The sequence below is a fragment of the Panthera uncia genome, chromosome D1 (genome assembly GCF_023721935.1).
Source record: "Panthera uncia isolate 11264 chromosome D1, Puncia_PCG_1.0, whole genome shotgun sequence".
NCBI lineage: Eukaryota > Metazoa > Chordata > Mammalia > Carnivora > Felidae > Panthera > Panthera uncia.
In genome coordinates, this window is record NC_064808.1 from 550,774 (window position 1) to 559,735 (window position 8,962).

General features: G+C 55.9%; 1 protein-coding gene across 1 annotated transcript in view; it reads left to right on the top strand.

The window, feature by feature from the left end:
- Positions 1 to 8,962, top strand: part of CD81 (CD81 molecule) — a 334,787-nt gene that overhangs the window by 29,153 nt on the left and 296,672 nt on the right. The window lies entirely within an intron of this gene.

An 8,962-nucleotide genomic window follows, 5' to 3' on the forward strand; every position in this document is an offset into this window, starting at 1 on the left:
ACCCAGTCCAGCCCCCATGACCCACACCATCCAACCCAGCCCCTAGGACCCCATCCTACCGAGTCCATCCCCCATGGCCTATCTTCTCACAGTCCAGTCAGCTTTCTCAAGTCCAGCCACCCACCCATCCCATCTCCAGCCCCTCAACTCAGCCTCCCTCAGGTTATGTATGCACTTGCCCCAGGCCCCATTATGGGCCACTCAGATGCCCTTCTTTTCTTTACCTGTCCCTTTGCTCTAGTTTTCCTGTATGTGCCCCCTGGCACCCCCCTGGCAGCCTGCTCCCACAACTGTCCCTCCCCTGGCCTCGCTCTGACTTCGCCCCTCATGTCCAAGTACCAGCGAGGCCAGAGGGTCAGAGTGGAGAGGGAGGATGCTAGGTGGCTGGCAGTGAGGATGAGGCAAGAGACCCTGAGCTAAGGACTGCAGGCACCTCCCCGGAGCCTCCAGAAGGAACCAGACCTGTGACATGTCTGTTTTAACCCAGTGAGGCTGGTTTCCGACTTCTGGCCTCCAGAACTGGGAGAATACTTGGTATTATTTCAAGCCACCGACAGATGATCCCTAACACAGTGGGCTTGGCCCGGACCCGTCCCCTCCCCGCCCCCCAGGGCCCTCCCCGCCCCCACCCTGCCACAAGGCAGGCTGGCCACGTCACTCATCCTGCGTCGTCGGTACTCTAACCGGGCGCTTGCCCAGAGCCTGCAGACCAGACCCCGTCACCTCCCACCCTGCGGGGCCCGGTCACCACCATTGATTGGCGTGGTGCGCAACCCACCTCGGGGGCACCCTCCCCAGGAAGGTTTTCCTGAACCCGGTGCCCCATAGAAACTAAAACCAAGAGGGTGTGAATATCACACAGAGAGAAACTCCTTTCAAGGAATTGGCTCATCGTCAGGGCTGCAGGCTGGACACCAGGGAAGGGCAAATGTTGCTCTGGCCTCAAGGCCCATCTGCGGACAGAATTTCCTCCCTCTGACCCCCCCCTCGTGCATGCTCCCCACCTCTCCCAGCCCCGGGAGCCTTCTCTCCATCCCTGGAAGCCACCAGACTCAGTTCCGGCTTAGGGTCTCTGTAGTTTTCTTCCCAAGCCTGAGAGCCTCTCCCTACCTTCCCGCCCCCCAGCCCCCCAGCCCCGCGCCGTTCCCAGGCCAGCCCCTGTTCATCACCTCGCCGTTGTCCTGAAGACAAGCTCCCTCCTCACCTTTCTTTTCATGTTTAATTTTTATCGTTTTAAATATACATCCAAGCTAGTTACCGTATAGTGTAATAATGATTTCATGGATAGAATTTAATGATTCATCACTTACTCATAACACCCAGTGCTCATCCCAACAAGTGCCCTCCTAATGCCTGTCACCCATTTAGCCCATCTCCCCACCCAAAGCCCCTCCAGCAACCCTCAGTGTGTTCCCTGTATTTAAGAGTCTCTTAGGGTTTGTCTCCCTCCCTGTGTTTATATTATGTTTTGCTTCTCTTCCCTTATGTTCATCTGTTCTGTATCTTAAATTCCTCATATGAGTCATATGATATTTGTCTTTCTCTGACTAATTTCACTTAGCATAATACCCTCCAGTTCCATCCACATAGTTGCAATTGGCAAGATTTCATTCTTTTCGGTTGCCGAGTAATACTCCATTGTATGTATATACCACATTTTCTTGATCCATTCATCCTTCGATGGACATTTGGGCTCTTTCCATCCTTTGGCTATTGTCGATAGGGCTGCTATAAACATGGGGGTGCCTGTGACCCTTCGAAACAAAATACTTGTATCCCTTGGATAAATACCTAGTAGCGAAATTGCCGGGTCTAGGGTAGTTCTATTTTAGTTTTTGGAGGAACCTCCATACTGTTTTCCAGAGTGGCTGCACCAGTTTGCCAAAGGGTTCCCCTTTCCCCGCATCCTCGCCAACATCTGTTGTTGCCTGAGTTGTTAATGTCAGCCGTTCTGACGGGTGCCAGGTGGTATCTCATTGTGGTTTTGATGTGTATTTTCCTGATGATGAGTGATGTGGAGCATCTTTTCATGTGTCTGTTGGCCATCTGGATGTCTTCTGACCATTTCTTACTGTCTTTTGCTTATTTCTTCCCTTGATTATTTGTTTTTTGGGTGTTGAGTGTGACAAGTTCTTGATGGATTTTGTATATCCTTTATCCAATATTGCATTTGGAAATATCTTCTCCCATTCTGCTGGTTGCCTTTGAGTTTTGCAGATTGTTTCTTTCGCTATACAGTAGCTTTTTATCTTGATGAGGTCCCAATAACTCATTAAAAAAAATTTTTTTTAATGTTTTTTTTATTTTGGAGAGAGAGAATAGACAGAGTGTGAGCGGGGGAGGGGCAGAGAGAGAGAGAGAGAGAGAGAGGGAAGGAGGGGGAGAGGGAAGGAGGGAGAGAGGGAGGGAAGGAGGGAGGGAGGGAGGCACAGAATCCGAAGCAGGCCCCAGGCTCTGAGCTGTCAGCACAGAGCCCGATGTGGGGCTCACACCCACGAACCGTGAGATCATGACCTGAGCTGAAGTCGGACGCTTGACCGACTGAGCCACCCAGGTGCCCCCCAATAGTTCATTTTTGCTTTTGTTTCCTTTGCCTCCGGAGACGTGTTGAGTAAGAAGTTGCTGCGGCCGAGATCAAAGAGGTTTTTGCCTGCTTTCTCCTCGAGGATTTTGATGGCTTCCTGTCTTACATTGAGGTCTTTCACCCATTTTGAGTTTATTTTTGTGTCTCGTGTAAGAAAGTGGTCTGGGTTCATTCTTCTGCGTGTCGCTGTCCAGTTTCCCCAGCACCCCTTGCTGAAGACACTGCCTTCATTCCATCGGATATTCTTTCCTGCTTTGTCAAAGATCAGTTGGCCATTCGTCTGTGGGTCCATTTCTGGGTTCTGTATTCTGTTCCATTATCTGGGTGTCTGTTCTTGTGCCAGGGCCATACTGTCTTGATGATGACAGCTTTGTGATACAGCTTGAAGTCCGGGATTGTGATGCCTCCTGCTTTGGTTTTCTTTTTTAAGATTGCTTTGGCTATTCGGGGTCTCTTCTGGGTCCATGAAAATTTTAGGATTGTTTGTTCTAGCTCTGTGAAGAATGCTGGTGTTATTTTCACAGGGATTGCATCGCATATGCAGATTACGTTGGGTAGTATCGGCATTTAAACAATATTTGTTTTTCCTATGGAGCATGGAATCTTTTCCCATTTTTTGGGTCTTCTTCAGCTTCTTTCATCAGCTTTCTGTAGTTTTCGGTGTACAGACCTTTAACCTTTTTGGTTGGGTTTATTCCTGCATATTTTATGGGTTTTGGTGCCCCGCCCTCGTCTTTAGAGCGGCAGCCTCAGCTGTCCCTCGGCCCAGGCCACAGCCCATACTAGGCCATTTATTGGCTGAGGACTTGGTCCGGGTCTAGCAGCCCCAGGAAGGCAGGTCTGCAGCTGCCTTGCTCACCCCAGTGTGTATGTCGCACAGTGGCCAGCACCCTCCAGTACGGTGGGTTTTGACAAAGAGTAAAAACAGGGGTCCCCAACCAAGTTCCAGGACCAGAGAGTCTGCACGCAGTGATTCCAGGTTTGGGGTTGCTGCTGAGGCAGGTCCCTGACCCCTGGGCCGCTGGGGACCCCTAAAGGTCCCATGTGGCCGCCAGCCCCTCACCCCACCTCCCCAGGGCAGCCATGATGGAGGAGGACCACGGCTCGGGGCTCAACCCTTGGGGCTGGGAGGGTCTACTCCAGAGGACTTGTGAGCCACTGGGACCCTAACTGTGCCACAGGTGAAGAAGTCGGGGTGGGGTGCCAGGCACCCTCCTCCTTCCACCTGTGCCTGGGCACCCCACCCCCACTTCTTCACCTGTGCCTGGGCACCCCCTCCCCCACCCTAACTGTGTCAGCCACTCCCACCCTCCCCCACAAGCTGTCCAAGGTCAGCTGATCTGAAGCTAATTCCCTCACACGGCCTCCCACACAGCCCTTCCAGAACTAAGAGCAAGGGCTTGTGGCTGGGGCCCCGGGGCGCTGCACCCTCACCTTCCTCCCAAGGGCCAGTGTAGCCGGCTCTGAGGGCTGAGCGTGGGCTGACTCAGGCCCAGGAGGAGGGCAGGGCAGGGCATGGAGGACGGGAAGACAGCAGAGTAGGCATGACTCAGCATCTCAGTGGCTCACTTGTAGCCCCGTGGGAGGAGGGACCTAATGAAAACCATTATCCCCTCCCTGGGGTTCTGCCCCTTGGCAAGTCCCCCAGCTCCAGGGCTGAGCTCAGGACCCGCAGACCCTCCTTTTACGTCGGGGCCGGGGTGGGGGGGGGTGGTCCAGGAAGCCGCAAGTGCAAGCCCAGAACTCTAGTGGGAGGGAGGGCCTGGCAGTTTCCAGCCTGCTTTGCACGGGGAGCCGCTGGGGGGGTCTCAGAGCCTCCCCGAGAGACCCTGGCCTGGGGCAGGGAGACCAAGGCAGAGAAGAGCCAGCGGGGAGTCCCCACTCTCCTCCTTTTTTTTTTTAAACTTTTTAATATTTATTTATTTTTGAGAAAGAGAGAGAAACCGAGCACAAGCAGGGGAGGGGCAGAGAGAAAGGGAGACAGAATCTGAAGCTCCGAGCTGTCAGCACAGAGCCCGATGTGGGGCTCGAACTCACAAACTGTGAGATCATGACCTGAGCTGAAGTCAGACACTCAACCGACTGAGCCTCCCAGGCGCCCCACCCTCCTCCTCCTTTAACTGAGGGGTGGGGGGCGAGGGAGAGAAGGGCCACAGGTGCAGTGGGGTTTGAGGGATTCCTCGTGGTGCACGTGATGCTAATTCGTTCATTCTCAAGGGCGTGAGCCCCCATCGTGTGACTTTGTCACGAATCGTTCGTCCCTTCCACAGCCTTGGGGACAAGCTTCTCCAGGCTTTGGCGTCCTCGTCCCCGACTTGGTGGCTGGGTGCATTTCGGTTGGATGTGGCCTGAAGAGATGCCACCGACCTAGGACGACTTCTTATTGTCTTGGTTTTGCCTTTTCCAGAACGTCATAGCGTGGGGTTCACACAGTCTGGGGCACTCGATTGGTTTCTTGCACGGAGTAAGGTGCATTTAAGACGCCTCCTTGTCTTTTCACGGTTCGTGGCTCATTCTGTTTCCACGCTGAACGGACCACGGTTTATTCACCACCTACTTGGACATCGTGGTTGCTTCCAAGTTGTGGCAATTAAGAACACAGCTTCTATAAACGTCCACATGCAGGTTTTCATGTGGACATACCTCTTCAATTCCTTTGGGTAAATCGATGCCAAGGAGCGTGATGGCTGACGGAACGTTGGCGTAAGTTCGGTTTTGTGCTGTCGCTGGCTGGGGTTTGGCCATCCTAACAAGTGTGGAGTCGGATTCATCGTTTTGATGTGCATTTCCCCCCTGACGTGAGCATCTTTTCATGGGTTTATCTGCACTCTTGTTTCTTCCGCGAGGTCCCTGTTCGGGTCTTTGCCCATTGTTTAACGGGTTGTTCATTTTCTTGTTGTTGAGTTTTAAACGGTCTGGGGTGCCTGGAGCGGGGGCTCGGTCGGTTGAGCGTCCGGCTTCGGCTCAGGTCCCGATCTCATGCTTTGCGACTTTGGGCCCCACGTCTGGCTCTTGGCTGCCAGTGCAGAGCCCCACTTGGGATCCTCTGTCCCCCTCTCTTTGCCCCTCCCTCCCTGCCCCCCCCTCCAAGAAATACATATCAAGAAAAAAGGAGTTCTTCACACATTTTGGACATCAGTCCGTTACCAGGGGCGTATTTTACAAACGTGTTCCAGTTTGTCGTATTTTACAAACGTGTGCAGTTTGTCGTCTTATCTCGATAACGTCTCTTGCAGGTTTGGCCTCATTTTTTGTATTTCCTACTTAAACAACAAATCTCGGTCGGTGAAACCCGTGATTCCAAGATCACGAAGATGTTCTTCTCCGCCTTCTTCCCCCTCAGGGATTTCCCCTTGACTGTTTATGTCTCTAAATCCCCCTGGAATGGATGGCTGTGCATGCTGTGAGGGGGAGACCCACATCCTCCCATCCACCTGCCCATTTACGGAGACGTTCGTCCCTCTCAGTGTGTGGGACCCTGCTGTCCCCGCCGTCTACCTGGCTTCTCTGTGTCAACACCCCTCTGTCTTCACCACTGGATCTTTACAACTACACCCCAGCCCCTCCCTGAAACTGCTCTCCTCAAGGTCAGATTGCCAAATCCAGTGGTCGGCGTGCAATCCCAACCTGCACCTGGTCCGCGGTGGGGCTGACACGGCCGGCCGCCACCTCCTCTGGCTGGTCTTCGTCCGGCTTCCAGGCTGTCCCTTCTTGGTCTCTCCCGTCTCCGGCCGCTCCTGCCCAGTCTCCTTTGCTGTCGTTCCCTCTCGATCTCCTCACCTCTCAGAGTCGAGGGGCTCGTAGTCTCTGTCTACATTCAGCCCTGGCTGCCTCCAACCTCCGCCCCCAGCTCCGGCAGCTGCTGCCCCTCAACCGTGCTCCCTGCAGCTCAGCCTCCTTCAGAGACAAACAAGGTCCTCCCGGTGGCCGCACAGCAGAGTGACCCAGCCGGGCAGCCCCTCTCTGGCCCCGGGACCGTCGCTTGCTCTCGGTCCCCACCCGCTGTGCTCAGCCTGCTCCTGCCCAGTGTGTTGACCCATCACCTCCTTAGTCTGCTCTCGGGAGCTCCTCCCTTCGCTCCTCCTCATTTCTGCTGAGTCCTCCCTGTGTCCCGAGTCCCCTGTGCTGTCCCCTACATTTCCTCAGCACCCAGAGCAGTGCCTGGCCTGTGGCAGGTGCTGGACAGCTGTGCGGGGGACAGACAGACAGGTGCCTAAGGTCCCAGAGGGGCTGACCCGGGAGGCCTGGGAGAGGAGGTCAAGGGGAGGGGCTTCTGGGATACCTGGTGGCTCAGTCGGTTGAGTGTCAGCCATCAGCTCAGGTCATGATCTCACAGTTGGCGGGTTGGAGCCCCACATCGGGCTCTGTGCTGACAGCTCAGAGCCTGTGCAGGATTCTCTGTCACCCCCTCTCTCTGCCCCTCCCTCACTCACGCGTGTGTGTGTGTGTGTGTGTGTGTTCTCTCTCTCTTAAATATAAACATTTAAAAAAACTTTTTTTTTAAGTTTAAAAAAAAAGAAGGGAAGTGGCTTCCAACTGCTCTCACCCTCTGACTCACCCAGGCCCACCCAACCCGTCGGGGCTTTGGTTCTCCCTGCTAGAGTCCAGGGTCGGGCTGGACAGTCTCCAGACCGTGGCCCCACCCACTAGGAGCCAGAGACACCAGAACCACGCGCGGGACTCTTCACTGGGTTCAGCTTTCTGGGACACACACACCCGCTGGACTGACTTGGGAGACCTGTTCCCACCAGGTTTGCCTTGGGCCCCCCGTCAGTGGGCACCAAAATGCCTCTATGCCTGTAGTTCTGTGCTGGGCCCACTGCCTTTGGTCCAACAGGGGAGTGCCTCTCCCAGCCTTTGGCAGGGGCAGGGAACGGGGCCCTCTTCGGGACCCTTGCACCTGGCTGAGGCTATACAGGGTTTTAGGGAACACAGGGCCCTGGGCCAGGGCAGCTGCGTAAGGTGGGGACACAGCTCCGTCTGGTGCCAGCCGTGGATCCCAGCCCAGCCCGGATCCCAGCCCAGCCCAGGTCCCAGCCCACGCGGTCCTGTGGCACTGCCCACCGGGGGATGGAGCCCCGCACTGCCCTCTGGGGAGCAGCCCCAGGGCCTGGGGGCAGCCTCTTCCGCTCCCTTTCCACCCCGAGCCTCTCCAGGGTGCTGGAGAGGTAGGGAGGCAGGGTATTGCGGAGAGCTTTGTGGGGGAGGGGCACAGAAACCAGCCAGGAGCCAGCCAGCACCACTCAGGGCCAACGCCTGTTGGTGGGCCCATGCCAGGCCCTGCTCTGGGTGCTGGGGGATCGTGGGAACAAGCACCACAGACACAACGTCCTCGTGGCCTACGGAACGGATGGACACGCGGTCTCTCCGCCCAGGGCCACCGGCGGCTCCCCACTGTCCTCAGGGGAAAGCCAAGGGTCTCGGGCCGGCACAACTGACTACTGGTCCCGCCCTGACGTCTCTGACCAGCCACTCTGCCTCTCCTGTCCACACCGGCTGCTGGCCTCACCGGCCTTGTAAATGCTTCTGTAAATGCTCCTTGTAAATGTGGGTAAAGCAGATGGGACCCTGCGAAGGTGTCTTTTCTCACACATCTGTGTCTGAGCATCATGGGACACACACGGTCTTGTCCGCTAGTGGGCACTGGGACCCAGGGGGACACCAGCTGGGACCACCTTCAAGCGATTGTGGCGGCGTCCAGCCCATCCAGAGCCCAGCTGACCTCCTCCCAAGACAGCGGTCTGCCGGCGGGGGGGGGGGGGGAAGGGAGAGGGAGGTGATAGTGACCAGTGCAAGGGTCCCGCTTGGGCCTGCATGGGGCAAGGCCTGGACCCACGTGTCTTGGTCAGACTCTGAGGGCAGGATATTTGCCTGCTTCGGTCCTGGCTTGAGTCCCCATATCTGGCACCGCACCAGACGATGAGCCCAGGTCAACTGTGTATAACTGCTGAGTATGGAGGCAGGGCAGTGGGCACTCATCTGCGGCCATCAGGCCAAGCCGGGTGGGAGGGTGTTGGCTGGGGTCAGGGTCCTGATTTATTCAGGGGTCACAGAACCTGTTTGCCCCCTGTGAGTGGGGCACTCAAGAAAGAGTGCCCTAGGGGAGTCCCTTTGTGAAAGTTCCTCATTGTTCCCATCCTGCTCAAATATCACCATCCCAGAGAGGCCTGCTCTCAACAATGGTCACTTTCTAGCGCATTCCTCTGATTTATTTCCTTCTTGCCACGGACCCTCTCTGACATGACCCATCCAAGCTCCTTTTCTCCTTCATGCCTGGTCCTCCTTCTGGCTGGGAGTGAGGGCGAGAAGCGGGATGTGGCCCTGCCCTCCGACAGCAAGCTGGGCATGACTGGGTGATTTGGCGGGGCCCTGGAGGTC